The following is a 20,070-nucleotide window of genomic DNA, read 5'->3' as shown; positions in this document are numbered from 1 at the left end:
TTGGTAGGTTTCCCTAGGTGCCGGCTGAGCTAGAGGCCAAAATCTACAGGTAGGCACTTCGCAAAAAACACCTCTGTTTTTTTCCAAAATTTAGGATGTGTCCACGTTGCGCTTTGGGGTGTTTCCTGTCGCCGGCGCTAGGCCTACCCACGCAAGTGAGGTATCATTTTTATCGGGAGACTTGGGGGAACGCTGGGTGGAAGGAAATTTGTAGCTCCTCTCAGATTCCAGAACTTTCTGCCACAGAAATGTGAGGGACATGTGTTTTTTTAGCCAAATTTTGAGGTTTGCAAAGGATTCTGGGTAACAGAACCTGGTCCGAGCCCCGCAAGTCACCCCTCCTTGGATTCCCCTAGGTCTCTAGTTTTCAGAAATGCACAGCTTTGGTAGGTTTCCCTAGGTGCCGGCTGAGCTAGAGGCCAAAATCTACAGTTAGGCACTTCGCAAAAAACACCTCTGTTTTTTTCCAAAATTTAGGATGTGTCCACGTTGCGCTTTGGGGTGTTTCCTGTCGCCGGCGCTAGGCCTACCCACGCAAGTGAGGTATCATTTTTATCAGGAGACTTGGGGGAACGCTGGGTGGAAGGAAATTTGTAGCTCCTCTCAGATTCCAGAACTTTCTGCCACAGAAATGTGAGGGACATGTGTTTTTTTAGCCAAATTTTGAGGTTTGCAAAGGATTCTGGGTAACAGAACCTGGTCCGAGCCCCACAAATCACTCCTCCTTGGATTCCCCTAGGTCTCTAGTTTTCACAAATGCACAGGTTTGGTAGGTTTCCCTAGGTGCCGGCTGAGCTAGAGGCCAAAATCTACAGGTAGGCACTTCGCAAAAAACACCTCTGTTTTCTCCCAAAATTTTGGATGTGTCCACGTTGCGCTTTGGGGCGTTTCCTGTCGCGGGCGCTAGGCCTACCCACGCAAGTGAGGTATCATTTTTATCGGGAGACTTGGGGGAACATAGATTAGCAAAACAAGTGCTATTGCCCCTTGTCTTTCTCTACATTTTTTCCTTCCAAATATAGAAGAGTGTGTAAAAAAGACATCTATTTGAGAAATTCCCTATAATTCACATGCTTGTATTGTCACCCCAGAATTCAGAGATGTGCAAATAACCACTGCTCCTCAGCACCTTATCTTGTGCCCTTTTTGGAAATGCAAAGGTTTTCTTGATAGCAATTTTTTACTCTTTATATTTCAGCAAATGAATTGCTTTATACCCGGTATAGAATGAAAACGCACTGCAGGGTGCAGCTCATTTATTGGCTCTGGGTTCCTCGGGTTCTTGATGAACCTACAAGCCCTATATATCCCCGCAACCAGAGGAGTCCAGTAGACGTAACAGTATATTGCTTTCCATAATCTGACATTGCAGGGAAAAGTTACAGAGTAAAACGTAGAGAAAAATTGATGTTTTTTTCACCTCAATTTCAATATTTTTCTTTTTCAGCTGTTATTTTCTGTAGGAAACCCTTGTAGGATGTACACATGACCCCTTGCTGAATTCAGAATTTTGTCTACTTTTCAGAAATGGTTAGGTTTCTGGGATCCAGCATTGCTTTCATGCCTATTCCTGTCACTGACTGGAAGGAGGCTGAAAGCACAAAAAATTGCAAAAATGGGGTATGCCCCAGTAAAATGCCAAAATTGTGTTGAAAAATTGGGTTTTCTGATTCAAGTCTGCCTGTTCCTGAAAGCTAGGAAGCTGCTGAGTTTAGCACTACAAACCCTTTGTTGATGCCATTTTCAGGGGGAAATCCACAAGCCTTCTTCTGCAGCCACTTTTTCCATTTTTTTTTTAAAAAACGAAATTTTCACTGTATTTTGGCCAATTTCTTGGCCTCCTTCAAGGGAACCCACAAAGTCTGGGTACCTCTAGAATCCCTAGGATGTTGGAAAAAAAGGACGCAAATTTGGCTTGGTTAGCTTATGTGGACAAAAAGTTATCAGGGCCTAAGCGCGAACTGCCCCAAATAGGCAAAAAAAGGCCTGGCACAGGAGGGGGAAAAGGCCTGGCAGCGAAGGGGTTAAGGTACGTTTAATTCTAAAAGAGATCCAGAGTGACGTTACACCTCCTTCCACCTGGCCGCTTCTCCACTTCTCTTTCACTGCTTCTCTCCCAACCGCCCGCCTTCCACACTCATACATTCCACATTCCATGCACACTCAGAATTTGTTGACATTCGACACACTCTGAGCTAAACTGAGACCCAACACAATGTTTTGAATTACTTCAGTTCCCAGGCAATTTGAAGAAAAAATCATTTTTATAAATAATGAAAGGGACGGATCAATTTGGGCAACTTAATTTATTAACAAATGATCCTCTAAATTTGTATACATTTATTAAGGACCATGTTATTGTTAACAGAGTTTGCAAAACGCAGGTACACTAAAGTTTTATTGGAGTGAAATGAACCCGACATGTATACGTTTACTTTATGAGGAAAGGATGAAACACTTGGAGCAATTGGGAAAACAACCTTGTTTTAAGATCATCTTAATTGTTAAAAACAGGTGATACATGACAAGTTACTAGCAACACTACTGCTCACTTTGTAATAGTTTTTTAATAAAGTATGTATGTTTGTATAGATGGGGGCATCATCTTAAACATTAGTACAGATGGTGCACTTGTGACAAAAAAACCTGATCTTGTGTCACTTATCGATGTACATCGTGGACAAATCCCTGCAAAACATCAAAGCAGACGCCCGCAGAGTCGGCCAACACCCAAACCCGATGCTCCTGTACACAGACGATGCTGTATTGATTTCCAGAACTGCTAAGGGCGTTCAACCGTTGATCAACGGCTTTGCCTTGTACATGGAGGATCAGAACATGAAAATGAATTGAAAGAAAACACTTAGGCCCATATTTATACTTTTTGACGCTAAACTGCGCTAACGCAGTTTAGCGTCAAAAAATTTAGCGCCGTCTAACGCCATTCTGAAGCGCCATGCGGGCGCCGTATTTATGGAATGGCGTTAGCCGGCGCTAGCAGACCGGCGCTGCCTGGTGTGCGTGGAAAAAAACCACGTAGACCAGGCAGCGCCGGCGTAGGGGGAAAATGGCGTTAGGGCGTCTTAAAATGGGGCAAGTCAGGTTGAGGCAAAAAAATCGCCTCAACCCGATTTGCGCCATTTTTTTCGACGCCCAGACGCCATTTAAATGACTCCTGTCTTAGTAAAGACAGGAGTCATGCCCCCTTGCCCAATGGCCATGCCCAGGGGACTTATGTCCCCTGGGCATGGTCATTGGGCATAGTGGCATGTAGGGGGGCACCAATAAGGCCCCCCTATGCCACCAAAAAAAAAAAAACAAAAAAAAAAAATTATACTTACCTGAACTTACCTGAATGTCCCTGGGATGGGTCCCTCCATCCTTGGGGGTCCTCCTGGGGTGGGCAAGGGTGGCAGGGGGTGTCCCTGGGGGCATGGGAGGGCACCTGTGGGCTCATTTTGAGCCCACAGGCCCCTTAACGCCTGCCCTGAGCAGGTGTTAAAAAGTGGCGCAAATGCGGGCTTTTTTGCCCCGCCCACTCCCGGGCGTGATTTTTGCCCGGGAGTATAAATACGACGCATTTGCGTCGCCGTCATTTTTTTAGACGGGAACGCCTTCCTTGCATCTCATTAACGCAAGGAAGGCGTTCACGCAAAAAAATGACGCTATTTGCCCATACTTTGGCGCTAGACGCGTCTAACGCCAAAGTATAAATATGGCGTTAGTTTTGCGCCGAATTTGCGTCGAAAAAAACAACGCAAATTCGGCGCAAACGAAGTATAAATATGCCCCTTAGGCCCGTATTTATACTTTTTTAGCGCCGCATTTGCGTCGTTTTTTGATGCAAAAACGGCGCAAACTTGCAAAATACCATTGTATTTTGTATGTTTGCGCCGTTTTGCGTCAAAAAGCGGCGCAAATGCGGCGCTAAAAAAAGTATAAATACGGGCCTTACTATGGTATGTGGGAGGTCTAAAAAGAGAACTCATCATCTTAGGAGAGAAATACCTGCCGAAACACAAAAGTTGTTCATACTTAGGGGTTTAGTTTACTAGTAACAGCCAAAAGGGAAAACATTTGAAAGTGGCAAAACAGAAGTTTATAAGATCCTCTGATGAGTGTTTTAGATTTGCAGCTAAAATTGGGAATAAGCCAATTGGAGAGCTTTTGACTTTATACAAAAGCAAATGCATTCTGAGTGTCACATATGAAGCCCCATTGTGGAGTACGATAAGATGTTCTCTTTTACAATCACATGGGAATCTCTTTCTTCATAGTTCATAAAGAACTGGCGGTCTCTTAGTTAGAGGTCATCCTACAGATAAGTCCCATCACAGTGTGGCATAGCACCAGGAGTAAAGGCGGTACTAAATTTAGTACAGAAATAATAGAAGATTGCTTAACTCTGGAGCATAGGGTAAAGATTCCATGGCTGGCTTATGTGGAGAGTCCTTTCAAGGAAGAGGATGGGAGCATGAGTATTGAGGGCCTGCATGTTGCAATACAATAAAAAAATACTTCAAAATGGTTACATGGGGGAAAAGATGGCAGAAAGGGAAGATAGAGCATGCCTGAAATCTACAGTGGCAACATATCTCTCAGGCCCTGTGCAACCGATTGTACAGTAATCATACTTTAGTAGCAAATATTCAGCATATGTTCTATCTTACAAGGCTGCGAATTGGCACTTTGCACTTTATGGACCTTTGTTCACAAACGTTACCTCATTGCCCATGTGATGACAAGTCAACTCAGTCCAGAGTGCACTTTGTTCCTTTTTGTAATTTTTATAGGGACTTAAGAAATCAAATATTCAGACCAATGTTTTTACAGGAAAACCTATTCATAATAATTTTAATTTTATTCAAAATCTTGGTAATGTGACTATAAGTCATAGAGTATCTGTTTACATTTCGAAAGCTATTCACAAAAGAAAACAGCTTTCACATTTAGATGCTTTTAACTTCTGAATCAGAGGAAGGAGGTTTTAAATTACTAAGTTCTATAATTAATATGCTTGTTTTCATTGTTTTGAACTTGTGGATGACTTTGGAGACATATTTGCGTGATTTTACCTTTGTGCCTCTTTTATGGATATTTTATATCTGAATAAAGATATTTGATGAAAACAAATAACTTAGCCTAACATTTGAATGTGAAAAGAACGAAGGGTACCTGGGAGCTAAGTGACAGGTGTGTACTGATCCTTAAATTCAAACTGAGCTTCCCCAATGCCCTGTTGGATGCTTGCCTTTCAATCAAAACTATATTTTAGGGTTCTTCGTATCTTCTAACTTTGCAAGCAGACATATTAGTAACTGGTGGTTTTGATGGTGCATTTGTTAAAAGCTCCTCGTGAGAACCTTTTAGGCACTACCTTTTGTAATTAACACAACTGCGTTATGCACATGAGGAATGTGTGTAGCACTTCACTTTTAATGTAAAAATATAACATTAGATGTATTATTTTTTTTGCTATGGTGCTTATGTCTAATTGTTTTCTGCGCCCACCTGTGCTACTCGGTACTTGTAAAAGGCATTTCAGTGCTAGTGTTTTAGAGCTAAAACATGTTTTTTTTATTTAACAGTTATTATTACACTACTTTAATGAATCTATTAACTAATAACAGGAGCGTGAAGGCCAGACCTATGAGCTATACAATGATGGTTACATTTGTTCCTGGTATCCGATTGGCTCAGATTCTGTTCACTATCTGTGTTAGAATTTCCAGTGTTCTTGTAGTCTGACCAGTAACTCCTTTGGTGACTGTAACTATGTCTGTAGAGCGCATGAAATCACGGCCTCCAAATTAAAACCACTGTGGAACTATGATTTGTTGGATAGTTTCTAAGCACTGATAACAATATTTCATAAAGTTTGGATAAATGCCCAAAGTCCACTCTGAAATGCAGTCTTTGGCTACTAAACCTATCTCTGAGATCTAATAAATGAAGGAGACGAGTCAGGGACTGTGATGCTCTTTCTACTTTATTGGTGAATTGACACAAGGGACAGCAGAATCACAAGACGTTCCTAGAGAATACTTATTGAGTAAAAGAAAAGGAAGATGATCCCTTGTGTGGAAAGTTGAAAGTAAGTGTTTCCAGTAATCAGCGCTGTTGCAGAATTCATCAAAATGGCCTTAAGACCAGGGTCCGGGGTACCCTGCAGGAAAGAAAAACAGACAGTGCTGAATAACCTACTCCTGGATTATTTACATACTGACCCTCTAAGCAGACCACTGTAAAACTAACTGGTGTTGTGTTAGCAGACATCTTTGGCCATAGTGCAGCCGCGGCCCATCCACAGAGGGAGAGGATCCATGCTTCCTCATCTTTTGCTCCTCAAGAAGAGTGTCTGCAAGGCTTAGCAAAGGTCAGGCTGGCAGACACTCTTCATTTCCAGGCCAGGCAGCCAGGCAGCCAGGAGCTAGATGTGTGATAAATGTGCAGGCTCCTGGCTGCCTCAGCTGAACTTTGTTGGTATGAGGAGGTCACAGCTCCTGTAGGCATGGTCCTTAAAGCCCTCCCCTTAGGTGATGAAGGATAGTGCCATTCATTGGGAAGCAGCCTTAACCACGACTCCGTAACAACGAAGTCGTGGACAACGAAAGTGGAACAACACTTTCGTTAACCACAACTTCGTTGTTTGGTGCCTTAACACGCATGTGCTGAACCACACACCTTCGGCTCGGGCCTTTAACTGCTACAGTGAGCTGTAAGGCTATAGTAAATCCCATTCAATGAGCGGGAAATTAGCAGATCATTGAATGGTTTGTCTTGAAGATTGGAAATGCCCTAAAAAATGACAGTTTGTTGGCATTTCCAAACTACTATTGGACACCCTCAAAATTGTCAGTTTTAACCAGAGCTGGAGTAGCACTTTTTTTTCTATGGGAAGGAAGATCTCTTGGAAGGTACATATGTGAAGAGGTTTCTTCACAGGAAAATATTTTCCTAATAGAAAAAGGAAAGAAAAGATAAAATGTTCAATAGCACATCAGGACAATTGTGCACTGGGGAAGTTTGAGCTTGGGAAGCTTGTCACATGAAATTCTAGAGTCATACATAGAAATCTGTACTAGGCGGAGGCTCTTTTGGGAAGCCCTGTTCCAATATGCTTCTGACTCACAGCTGCACTTTAGCTTGTCTTTGATAGAAGAAGACATCTTTAAAATAAAAAAATAAGTAAATTGCTGCTTTTTTTTGCAATGTGTTGCTTTGCATGACAGGCTGTAAAAACATTAGTACATATGCACCCAGATGTAGTTCTAATGTCTATTGCAGAGGACCTTTATAGATGTTATGTTATGCTATGTTATGGTATTTATTTTACACATTTACAGTAACATCAAATACTTCTCAGCATGGTTCACAAATAAACATGTAATGATGAATTTATATAACACAGAATTTGTGTAATGTCATGTGATGTAATGTTTGTAAAAGGTGATGTCCTCCAACTCTAGTTGATGGTTTTGATCCTAATTATGAGGTGTCAGTGGGATCTAATTTTTATAATCAAGATTGGGAAGCATTTGATCATCAATGTAGCAGGTGGAAATATTTCTGTTATTTTGGTGGTTAATGAACATGCAAACTTATTTAAGACTCATTTTAAAATGTCATATATATACTGCTGTGATTTATCTTGATTATTTTTTTTTATTCTGTGGATGCTTTGAAACCTCCCAAAAAACTAATTTGATCTGTTCAATTTCTGACTTGAAAGATGGTGAAGATGAATTGTTTGATGAAAATTATAGTGGGCTTGGCTAGAGAAATGGAGAAATGACTGCAACTTGTAAGCTAGTAGTGGGCCCCATAACAGGAAAATAGAGGTGACTGCTCTTAATGGCGTGACAGGCACTCTATCTCAGTAAGCCAGCTCTGTGTCTGGGGCACCTGAAGTCCATACAGACCCCTCTGAGCAGTGTAGGTGTTGCATTCTTCTCATCTCTACCACATTGGCCTGGTGTTAGCCCCGTTAACAATCAGTCTTAGGCAAACTAAAGCTGTTCAGCTTTGTCTACTATATTACAAGCTCCTGTCTAGGGGATAAATGATCTGTGCATGCATATTTTTCTTTGTCCTCAGGTTCCACAACATTTTCAACGTTTCTGTCACAGCTTGTGATCCCTCATCTGAAGGGGCTCCTAAAACTGCTGATTTGGTGCTGCCTGCAATTCGTGAGGGAATTTATTGGCCTCCTGCCCTGTAGTTTAGAGCAGGTATCTCCCTTAATTGTGTCATCAGGAAGTGGCTGGTGGCAGAATTATGGTATTTGGAGTCCAGTAGACTCAATCAGAGGTGTTGTCTGAAGGAAAACCTTTAAAAATGACGCCCAGAGACTGGGGGTTACTGGGGCACCTTCACTTGCATTTGTTGATAATTATGCATATGTTGCCAGTAATAACATTAGAATCTGTGTCCACAATCACTTTTGTTGGTCACCTGTAGATAGGGTCATTATAAGCTGATCAATTGTGTTGTTTTATATGAAACAGTGAGTGCAGGATTGTAGGTGGACGCTGCCCACAAAGGAACAACAAAGAATATGGTGTCAGATGCACTAAGGTTTTTGGCCGTCGCAAACCCTGCACTTCACTGATCTTGTGGCTTTAATGCAGTTGAAAATGTGTTTAATGTACGAAACCAATAAAAAGCTTTACTGACCTCTGACATGGGTTTAGAAATGGATTAATAATCACAATTTGAAAGAAAAGAGCCATTTTGTGGGGGTCCTTTTCAAATTGGGGTTTGTAGAAAAATGTATCAATGCTTTACAATCCTGATACCAGTTACAAACCATTCAAAAGTTACTGAACCACAATTTATAGTTGTGCCTGTTTCATAAAAGTAAAGGACGTTCCTTTGGGCTGCTTCCTCTTGGTAAATTGTGGCAAATATTTTTGAATGAGTAGGCAATGATCCAGGGGACCACTGCCAGTACTCACATAAAACTTCAAAAAGTAAATACGTTTTTGTTTTATTTTAAGACAAATTCAGCCCATTCTTCTTTGAAGAAATTGGACTGCTTTTTTCCCCTAGGGCTTTTTCCCTTGGACCTAAAGTGGTTCGGGATAGGGTGCTGCACAGCCCCTCTCTCCTTTTCAATTAAATATGGCGCCAGGGGATACAGTACTCAGGCTCCTTGTGGCTCGGGTAAGGGGGTGGTGGTTACCACACCCAGCTCCCCTTAATATGTGTTGCTTAGTGGGTGCCCTGGGTGGACACTGGGACACTGACCTTTAGTTTTAAGAACCTTTGGTGGATGGGGTCCCCAGGGTGACAATAATGTCCTCCCCCTTTTATGTTACATACGGCCCCAGGTGATGGTGTTCCCGAAGCCTATTAAGGCTCTGGGATGGGGGCCACACAGACCCTCTCCCCTTTTTATTGGAATGTGTCCCTGGAGGATGGAATCCAGGGTGTCAATTAGTGCTTTAGGAAGGGAGCTACATGCCTCATCCCCCTAACATATATGTTTTGGCCCTGGTAGATGGGGTCACTGGGGTCCAAAGGCCACACCTACACTGCCCACACTAAAGGAGTTGGAAGCAGGGCCTGGCCACAGGATAGGGTCCCCGGGGCCCAATAAGGCATGAGGATGGGATCAGCATTGCCGTTCCTCTTTTTTAATGTAATTTTGCTCGGGGAGAGGTGCTATGTTTTAAACATACAAAACCACTGAAATTCACCAGTTATAGTTAGCTCTGGGGACCATAACTCATGTCCTATGGTAACTATAACTCACACCCTCGCTATGCACGCTAATTACCCCACGCATTGCATCACTAATGACATTCACTGAAAAAAAACAAAGGTTAGAGAAATGTTATAGTTAGGAAATAGAATAAAAAAAATCCATAGAAATTTACTGAAAAAAAACAAAGTTACAGGGATGTTATAGTTAGGTTCGGAATTTACTTGTACAAAACCATAGAAATTCAGCAGTTAGAGTTATTTCAAGTAATTATAACTCGCTCCATAATGTAACTATAACTTGCGCCCCGCCCATGCACAGTTTTTTCTTCAATAATTTGACTGCTAATGTTTCATTTATATTTTTAATGACGTTATAGAAGTTGCCATGAGTGTTTTAACATCTGAGGTTTTTAGCAGTGCATGGCTAGGGCGCAAGTTACAGTCACCCTAGGGCGCAAGATCAGCTGTCTGAAAGTAATCATTCAAGTAAGGAAATCTTAAACGTACAGAGATGTAAGACTAGAACTTGATTTTACCTTCACTTGTTATATATCAGCGCTTATCCTAGACCACGCTAAAAGGGAAATAAAGAACATTGTTTACAGAAAATCATAAAATGGATGTTCATTTCAGAATTCATGCTGTCCTGTTGGTTTATGTGTGGTAGGTTGGAGATGCTGCATATTTCAGGAGCAATGAGGTGGATACAACAGTTCATGTGCACCAAGCTCGTTTGCATATAGTTGAAAGAAGGTCACAGCTGAAACAAATGTGGAATCTGCCCTTTCGGGTAGACGAGGCCATGACCTCCAATTTGCAGAGGGAGAGGAATGAAGCCATTGCATGTTGTTTACTGCTTGGGTTTTTGTGACTCTTGTGCTCCTTGTGATCCTTGGTGCTACTCATCTACCCATACTGCACCACTGATCTTTCTCAATATTATCCTGTAGCTTAGATTTAAAAATGTTGCTCTGCTCCCTGCCCCAATCCTTTAACTGATCACCTCAGCTACAATATACATGAGAATAGACCATGGACTTAGGGGGTTGATTTGCAGCCCAGGCAACATTAACCATCCTCTAGGGGAGTTTGGTTCATTCCACTGGGTTAGCAGATTCATTGATGCTCTGGTGAAGTGCTTTGCATTCTGTTACCCCCCACACCCAGGTTTAATTATGGTGCTCTGCATGCTGAAGTACTCTAGTGAGTCTACAGAACAGTTCTCAGATGTGAGAACACAGTGCAGCTCAGACCATCCTGCACAACAGTAGTGGACACTTACACTACTTCCATAACCACATAGTAATTCATAGAGCTACTCACATATCCATTCAGTCACTCATACAGTCACTCATGCAGTGACAACATACTCATGCACGCACTCACTTATACATACAAACGCTCACGCACCCTTTCACTCACTCATACAAACACATACACCCACTCGCTCAACTATACAACCACGTATGCACCCTCTCACTTACCCATACTGAAACTCATGCACCCACTCGCTCACCTAGACAACCACTCACGTACCCTCTCACTCACTAATTCAGCCACTCATGCACTTACACATACACCCATTCATGCAGGCACTCACTCACCCACAGATCCATTCATGCACTCACTCACTCACCTATACAGACACTCAAGTACCCAGTCACTCAGGCATACATTCACTCATGCACCCTCTCACTCAGCATTACAGCACACTGCACATAATTAGTGTTTGATAGAGCAGGGAATGCACAAGGATTGCACTGATTTACTCTGTCAGAAGAGAGGTAAATGGGTATAGGCTTCACAATAGCGTGTCTCCTGCAGCTTTTACTTTGCTTAAAAACACAACGGCCATCTGGACGCAATTAAGGCAAGCAAAAGTTGAGCGAACTGCGGAAGCAAATTGCACCTAATTCTTTTGCTAGCAATGAAAGGCATATAATGTGCAAATTGCACAAGACTCACCATTACTGTTTGTGGAAATGGTCATTGGGTGCAATCTAATCACATGATCCTTTGCTCACAACACTCAAATGCAAACTAGTGGGAATGGAACATGCACACAATTTTCCAAGTCCACAGAATTTAGACCCTGTGTATCAGACCTAAATAAAGGTTGGAGGGTATGTATGTACTTAAATAGGTGATTTATCAATACACACATTACTCAGGAAAACAAAAACATAATTCAACACAGAAAGAAGAGAATGTATCAGAGAGAGTCATTTAAGGAGAGCGTACGAGACAGGGAGGGAAAGATAAAGACAAAGACGAGACCGAGCAAGAGTCAACGGAAGAAGAGAGAGAGGGATGCAGAGTGAGTATGAGGAAGTGATAACATGAAGGGGACGTAAGTAAAAAAGCATATTTGACCCAACACTATTAACACAAAACCAGGGGCACATTTAATAGCCCCTAGCACCACAGGAGCGTCACTTTTCGTGATGCTCCGGTGGCGCTAAGCACTGCTTCATATTTACAAGAAGATATAAACCACTTTTTTGTGGCATTACGCCTCCTTGTAAATATGGGCCCCTCTAAAGCAGTTTTGTGCGTCAGAGCGGTGTGCAATGGGTGTTGCAGTGGGCGTTTCACCGCAACACCCATTGCTTTTGACGCTGCCCCAGATTTATGAGTTGTCATAAACCTGAAGCAGCGCCAAAAACTAATGCCACCCCAGGGGTGTCGTTAACATGGCGCAACGAGGAGGAATGCTTTTATTCCTCTGCGTTGTTTGCTTTTTCTATGTCTTCTGAATTTTATCAAAGTAATTGTTATAATAAATCCCACAACTTACAATTGTTGGATTTAATATAACTTGTTCAGGTAAAGAGTTTTAACTCTACCTAAAAAGTTGAAAACTTCAGCCCTGTAGTGCTCTGCTCTGATTGGTCAGGCTGCCTTGATGAGGTGTGAAGTAGCCTGGGCTGAACACAAAAGAATGTGCCTGTGGGAGGAAAACGTCACTCAGCAGATGGAGAAGCAGGAAGGGGGAGGGCTGCCAAACTGGTCTTCAAAGGCAGGGAAGGACATTTGGAGTAGCCCAGCACCTCCCTCACATCCTGCAACCCCAGACAATTATGTGCCCTCTTGATTAGGTTAGGAGAGGACAGGCGAGGGGTGTGTTCAAGATTTGTAGCCATGCCAGTGGGTGGGCTCAGCCAGATGTAACCTCCAAAAATCTGTTTCAGCCATGATGGATTTTTGTGGAATGTTGCTCCCCAGGTTTGATTTTTGCCACACTTCCAAGGAAGTGGTCATCACAGGGGGAAGGACCCTTCATCTGAATGGAGAACCAGGACCCCACTATTCTTCACCCAGGGGCAAGGATGAGACTGACAGTACTGAACCCACACCTCAGATCCCTACAAGGAACAACTACAGGAGAAGAAGGACTGCCCTGCTGGACCTCTGACCTTCACCTGAACACTGTACTCTAGAGGACTGCGCCAGCTGCACACTTGAGATTCACCACAAGAAGGACTTTGCCTGGCTTCAACTGGTTCAAGGAGGGACTCCCTGTTTGCTACAGGTGAAAAATTGCTAACCAGAGTCTCCTGCACTAACCCCTGAAGAAACTGACCAGCTGACCACAGTCTAGTGACCAATTTGGAGTGTGCGCCAGGTGCATTGTGGGAGTTGTAGTCCAACAGGGTAGTACCCATAGTGTACAATGTGAGGAGCATTCCTTTAAGTAGTAGGAGTCAACTCAATGATTACTTGGATAATATATGCACGGAAAGGGTCATATAACCAGTTGACTCCTCTCAATGGGTCTCACCCATTGTTGTGGGAAGAAGAAGAATGGGGGCATAAGGCTATGTGTCAACCTCAAACCATTAAACTAGACCATCTGTTTCCCTCTTCCGAAGAGTTAAGAAATGTTAGCTTAACTGGGGGGACACACGGTATTCTCCAAACTAAATCTCAAGATAGCCTATCACCTGTTAGAGCTGTGTGAGGAGTCCAGATACTTGATCGCTTTCAACACTCCATTTGGGCATTTAGACTTTTGCTGTTGCTATTTGGACTGGCCTCTGCAACATCAGTTTTCCAAAAATGGATGGTTGAGTTGTTTGGGCAAAAGAAGCAAGCAACTGCATATCAAGACAATATTCTGGTGTTCATCAACAATGTGGAGAATCATTTGAACATAGTGGATGAGGTGTTGTGTACTCTGCAAAACCTTGGGTTTACTGTGAAGAAGGAGACATCCTGCTTCATATTGGCTGAAGTGGAGTATCTGGGTCAAGTGTTATCAAAACAAAGGCAGATTTAGTAAATGTCATCAAAGAAGGCCCTGAGGATAACAAACAACTGAGATCATTCCTGGGCAAGTATTATTCCTGATTTATAGATGATTTTGCCCTACAAGCTGAACCTCTCAGGAAAATACTATATAAGGGTGAGAGGTATGTGTGGCGCAATGGTGAACAAGAAGTGTTTGAGAATCTGAAATTGATTTTTGAAACTCCAGCTCTCAGGGAGTTCAGGCATGACGTTTCATTTACTGTGACAGTAGATGCTAGTAGTGTTGGCTTTGGGGCAGTCTTCACCCAGTTAGTAGATGGAAAAGAAAACATGGTAGCATTCGCTTCAAGATGTTTGTTTATAGACCAGCTGAACTGCGGCACTATCCAGAGGGGAGCCTTGGAGAATTTGTGGGTGACAAACCATTGTTCTGCCAACCTTTGGGGTAGAAAGTTCACACTTATGACAGACCACAAACCTTTAGTGTTTCTACTATCCGGGAAGTATTTGACTCATGCTAGTCATAGTTGGTTTGGTTGTTGGGAAGAATGTACAAATTCAATTTTGATATGAAGCATATTTCCATAGCAAGGAATTCCAGAGCCAATGTCCTTTCTAGATGCCCTGCGGATGGAGGCACCAGTGATCAAAAAGAAGATGAACTTGAGTGTGGGTGCAAGGACTGATCTAGTGATAGTTGCTGATGGTGCGATAACACTTTGGGAATGGAATACTTGCTCAAAAGGTGATGCATACAAGTTTGTCCTGAGGAGATTCATCACCAAGTATTGCCTCCAGGAAAGAAATATGGGAGCAGAGTTCAGGCCTTACTTCAAAGTTAATGACGAGTTGTCGGTAGAATGGAAGTTAGTTTTGCAAGGAAATTTGTTGATTCCTCCAGCGGATTTGAGTGACTGGTTGGTGGAGTTGGCCCATCAAAGACATCTAGGAATGACTGGTACCAAAGAAGAGAGTGCAAATTTACTAGTGTTGGCCAGGCATGGATGATGAGGTTGAGGTGATCTTGTGCAATTGTACTGGATGTAATGAGGCTGATAGGTTTATAAAATTCCACTGTCCCCTGTTGAACTTCCTAAAGGGCCTTGGGTGAAGATAGGTATGGACTTTATTTGGGCTTATGTATGATTGCCTACCAACATGAGATTTGCTTTGGTGGTAGTTGATTATTTTAGTTGGTGGGTGAAGTGTAAGTTTACGAGGGAGCTGCCAGGCACTCTGTCATTTAATTATTATCTATTCTATTCAGGAGGGAGGGCATTCCTCTGGAGATAGCTACTGACAATGAGGTTCAATTTAAGTACCGTACCATGCAGGTGTTTTTTAATTCATTTAGCATCAAGCATTTCAGGGGACTGGAATGGTGGAGTGGGTGAACAGAATATTAAAGGAAAGCATAGAATATTCAGAGTATATGGGAACTAATCTATAGAATTCTGTTCAGGGCAGATTGTGGAGCTATGGTAACACGCCACACTCATCCACTGGCGTGTCTTCATGCATGTTGCTGAGGGGTAGACACTATTCATGAAAATTGTCATCAAATTGGGTCCTGGGAAAAAACAAATGAGGCTGAGAGGTTGCCAGAAATTAGAGATATGTATTGCAAGGTAGAAGAAGTTCACATGAAGAGCAAAGCAAGGTCTGATAGCTTGAACAGTGTGAAAGACATGCGGTTTCAAGTGGGAGATGTGGTGAAGATCAAGAGACCTCATGGCCAGAAGAGAAATGGTTCCAATTTGTTTCCTGCCAAACAGGTGGTTAAGGTGTCCAAACATGGGATTTTGATGGAGAATGGAAAATGGTGAAGCAAGAGGTGCACTACTGATGTTAAAAAGATGGATGGGAGACAAGATACGAATGGGTCTGCTACAATGGAAAATGAAAGTAATGCAACACATTCTATGGGTTGGTGGTTGGAGAACAAGAGAGGTATCGACAGCTTGAATGCAGAACAAGGTGTTAGGTTGATTTCACCTAGTTGCGAGTGAGGAGATGGAGATGGTGTTTATCTTGCAGGGAGTGGAGACACACATATTTCCCAGGAAGGTGCAGTGGATACCAGTGGTGTTCATGGTACTGTTCCAGATGGGAGGGACTGAATGATCACATGTTGCCCTAACCATTTATAGGACTATGGGGGTCATTACGACCTTGGTGGTATAAGGCGCTTACCGCCGTGCAGAAGACCGCCAATACACCGCCGCGGCCGCGGAATTCCGACACAGCTATTATGACCCACATCTCGGAATCTGCCGAAATTCAGACACCCACACAAGACCGCCACACCAAAGGTCAGCGATAAACATGCAGAAACAAATCCTCCACCTCCACGCCAACAGAAACACGGCCATGCTATTACGACCCATGCATCCACGTGGCGGTCTTTCAACCGCGGTATTCCATTGGCGGTACACACCGCCTCGCTCAAAATACACACACAGCTCCAATACACCACCACATTGGACAATTCCAAATACACACACCTGATACACATACACACACCACTCCCACACACCCAACACAATATAAAACACACACCCACATCACACACAAACCCCTACGACCACAATTTCTGAGAGAAGGCCAGAGAGAGACAGCACAGAATAGAGAACCCCATCACACAGAGGCACACTACACCATCACCCACACAACACCCACGCACAAAACACCACATACCACAACACTCACCACACTCATCAACACATACACCACCCCACACATCACACACACCACCCAATGGCACACCAAAGACACCCCCATTCTCCGAGGAGGAACTCAGGGTCATGGTCGAGGAAATCATCCGGGTAGAGCCACAACTATTTGGCTCACAGGTACAGCACACATCCATAGCCAGGAAGATGGAGCTATGGCAAAGAATAGTGGACAGGGTCAACGCTGTGGGACAGCACCCAAGAAATAGGGAGGATATCAGGAAGAGGTGGAACGACCTACGGGGGAAGGTGCGTTCCACGGTATCCAGGCACAACATCGCGGTACAGCGGACTGGCGGCGGACCCCCACCTCCTCCCCCACAACTAACAACATGGGAGGAGCAACTCTTGTCCATCTTGCATCCTGAGGGCCTCGTAGGAGTCGTTGGAGGAACGGACACTGGTAAGTACATTTTCAACTATAATATCCCCCACCCTACCTGCATGCTATCACACACCCCCACCCTCACACCCTCCCCTATCACCCCAAAGCCTCACTAATCTACCCATGACACCAACCACCCATCCCAACCCCAAGACCTGCATGACATAACTAAGCATGGATACCCATCACTAATGCATGCCCACTGCACAGACCCACAACACCCCCCAACCATCACCACACAAGCCCCCACACAGGAATGCCTGCACTGGGGTACACGCACACCCAAACATTGCACATCATGAAACACACACATGCAATAATCATGTACTCATACCCCCGCAGGAACCCGAAGGAAAGTCACCACACCAGAGGGTCCAGACAACACCACTCCACCCCCAGAAGAGGCCCACAGTGACGACAGCAGCTCTGCCCCACTGGATCTTGATGACCAGCCCGGACCATCGTGGGCCTCAGGACAGTCGGTTCCCCTTGCCCAGCCACAGCCTAACACCGAACTGCCACCCTCTGGTAACACCAGCACAGCACCCACCCAGTGGGCCCAAACCTCCCTACCCAGGACAGGTCAATCAGCGGTGTGTCCACCACTACAGGGCACCCAGGCTAACCCAACACCCCAACAACAACAGGGACCTGGGGGCAGTGGGCAGTGGTAGTGGGCACACGGTCCAGGGGACGGAGGCACAGGAACACAGGGGAACTGGGAGGGCTGCTGTGCGACAGAGGGAGGACAGGCCAAGGGAACCTACTCTCAACAAGGCCCTCTCCTCCATCATGGGAGCATACCACCACTCCCAGGAGACGATGGCTACGGTACTGGGCAAGTTGCAGGAGACCCTGCGTCTGCAGGAGGAACAGTATTTGGGGTTCAGGGAGGAGCTCAGGACCATCGGCTCTGCCCTGGGCACCATTGTAGGGGTGCTGATGGACATTCAAAAGACCTTGAGGGACACCGTGGCACTCCAAGGGGCCCCTGACACTAGCCAGGGCGATGAAATGCCCACCACCTCCGCCGGCGCTAGTGGACAGGACGCCCTGCCACAGGACCACCACACCAGCACCCCACCCCCTGCAGACGGACAACCACCACGAAAGCGGTCCCTGAGATCCAGGAACAGGACAGACAAGATGGCAAGACCCCCACCAGGAAATAAGACCAGCCTGATCGTCCTCCCACTGTCCCACTTTGTTACCCTGTCCAAATCGGAACTGCCCCAGCTCCACTTCCAATGGCCAAATGTGCAATGTACCTGTGAGACTAATAGACTGGACTCTGCCATGGACATTCTTCCACCATAACCCATCCCCATTTCACAACCCCCCTTCATTGTTATGCAGTTAAATAAACACCCTTGAAACACTAATAAAACTTGAGTCAGTCAATGATTGTGAACTTTGTATTGTCAATTACAGTGTTAAAAAAGATTACCCATTGGAAGGCCAACATACCAATGTCACACATCACAAGCCTTTCAAGGGTGCAAGCTGTTGACACGTAGGTTACCACATTAGTGAAACTGAATTGGAAGGGGACAACTCAGTTAACAAATAGTGAGTGAAATGTAGGTACAGGATAGAGGTAGACATGTGAAAGTTATTATTAAGTGAAACATGAAAATGTACTCACCTGTGTCTCACTGAAAATATTGCTGTATGACTGACTCCCTGTTGTCGTTTTCATCTTCATCAGCTTCATCCTCATCACTGTCCACAGGCTCCCCCGCTGCAACAACACCGTCATCTGGATCATCCTCCTGCAGAAAAGGCACCTGGCGTCGCAATGCCAAATTATGCAGCATGGAGCAGGCGATGATGATGTCGCACACCTTCTTCGGTGAGTAGAATAGGGATCCACCTGTCATATGGAGGCACCTGAACCTGGCCTTCAGGAGGCCAAAGGTCCGCTCGATCACCCTCCTAGTCCACCCATGGGCCTCATTGTACCGTTCTTCTGCCCTGGTCCTGGGATTCCTCACTGGGGTCAGTAGCCATGACAGGTTGGGGTAACCAGAGTCCCCCAATAGCCATACACGGTGCCTCTGGAGTTGACCCATCATATCAGGGATGCTGCTATTCCGCAGGATGTAGGCATCATGCACTGAGCCAGGGAACATAGCATTTACCTGTGAGATGTACTGGTCTGCCAAACAGACCATCTGGACATTCATAGAATGATAACTCTTCCTGTTCCTGTACACCTGTTCATTCCTGCGGGGGGGACCAGAGCTACATGGGTCCCATCAATGGCACCTATGATGTTGGGGATATGTCCAAGGGCATAGAAGTCACCTTTCACTGTAGGCAAATCCTCCACCTCATGGAAAATGATGTATCTCCTTACGTGTTTCAGCAGGGCAGACAACACTCTGGACAAGACGTTGGAAAACATAGGCTGGGACATCCCTGATGCCATGGCCACTGTTGTTTGAAAAGACCCACTTGCAAGGAAATGGAGCACTGACAGCACCTGCATGTCAGGGGGGATTCCAGTGGGATGGCTGATTGGAGACATCAGGTCTGGCTCCAACTGGGTACATAGTTCCTGGATTGTGGCACGGTCAAACCGGTAGGTCACGATGACATGTCCCTCTTCCATTGTCAACAGGTCCACCAGCGGTCGGTACACCGGCGGATGCCGCCATCTTCCAATAAGATGCTTAAGAAGGACAACAGCGAAGAAACTGTCAGCATTCCTCCAGGTATGTACCCACAGTCACACACAAGACTACAACAGACAATTAACCCATCCGGGAAAGGTTTTGAGTGTAGGCCTCGGTATGTGTGACGCAGTAGTAATTGAAGCCATGTGGGCCCCTGAAATGGCGGCTGCCTGACCTCTAAACTGGGACAATGGAATTGTGGGGTAACTGCGCTGGCGTTGGACACCGTCGCGGAAGGCGGTCGTAGAGCGCGGCGCAATGCTGCATTGGTTAACATTTGACCCTATGGGTCCCAGGAGCCAATGAACAGGTGCGC

This window comes from Pleurodeles waltl, chromosome 7 (genome assembly GCF_031143425.1).
Source record: "Pleurodeles waltl isolate 20211129_DDA chromosome 7, aPleWal1.hap1.20221129, whole genome shotgun sequence".
NCBI lineage: Eukaryota > Metazoa > Chordata > Amphibia > Caudata > Salamandridae > Pleurodeles > Pleurodeles waltl.
The sequence above is the reverse complement of the archived record's forward strand: the minus strand, read 5'-3'. Positions refer to the sequence as shown.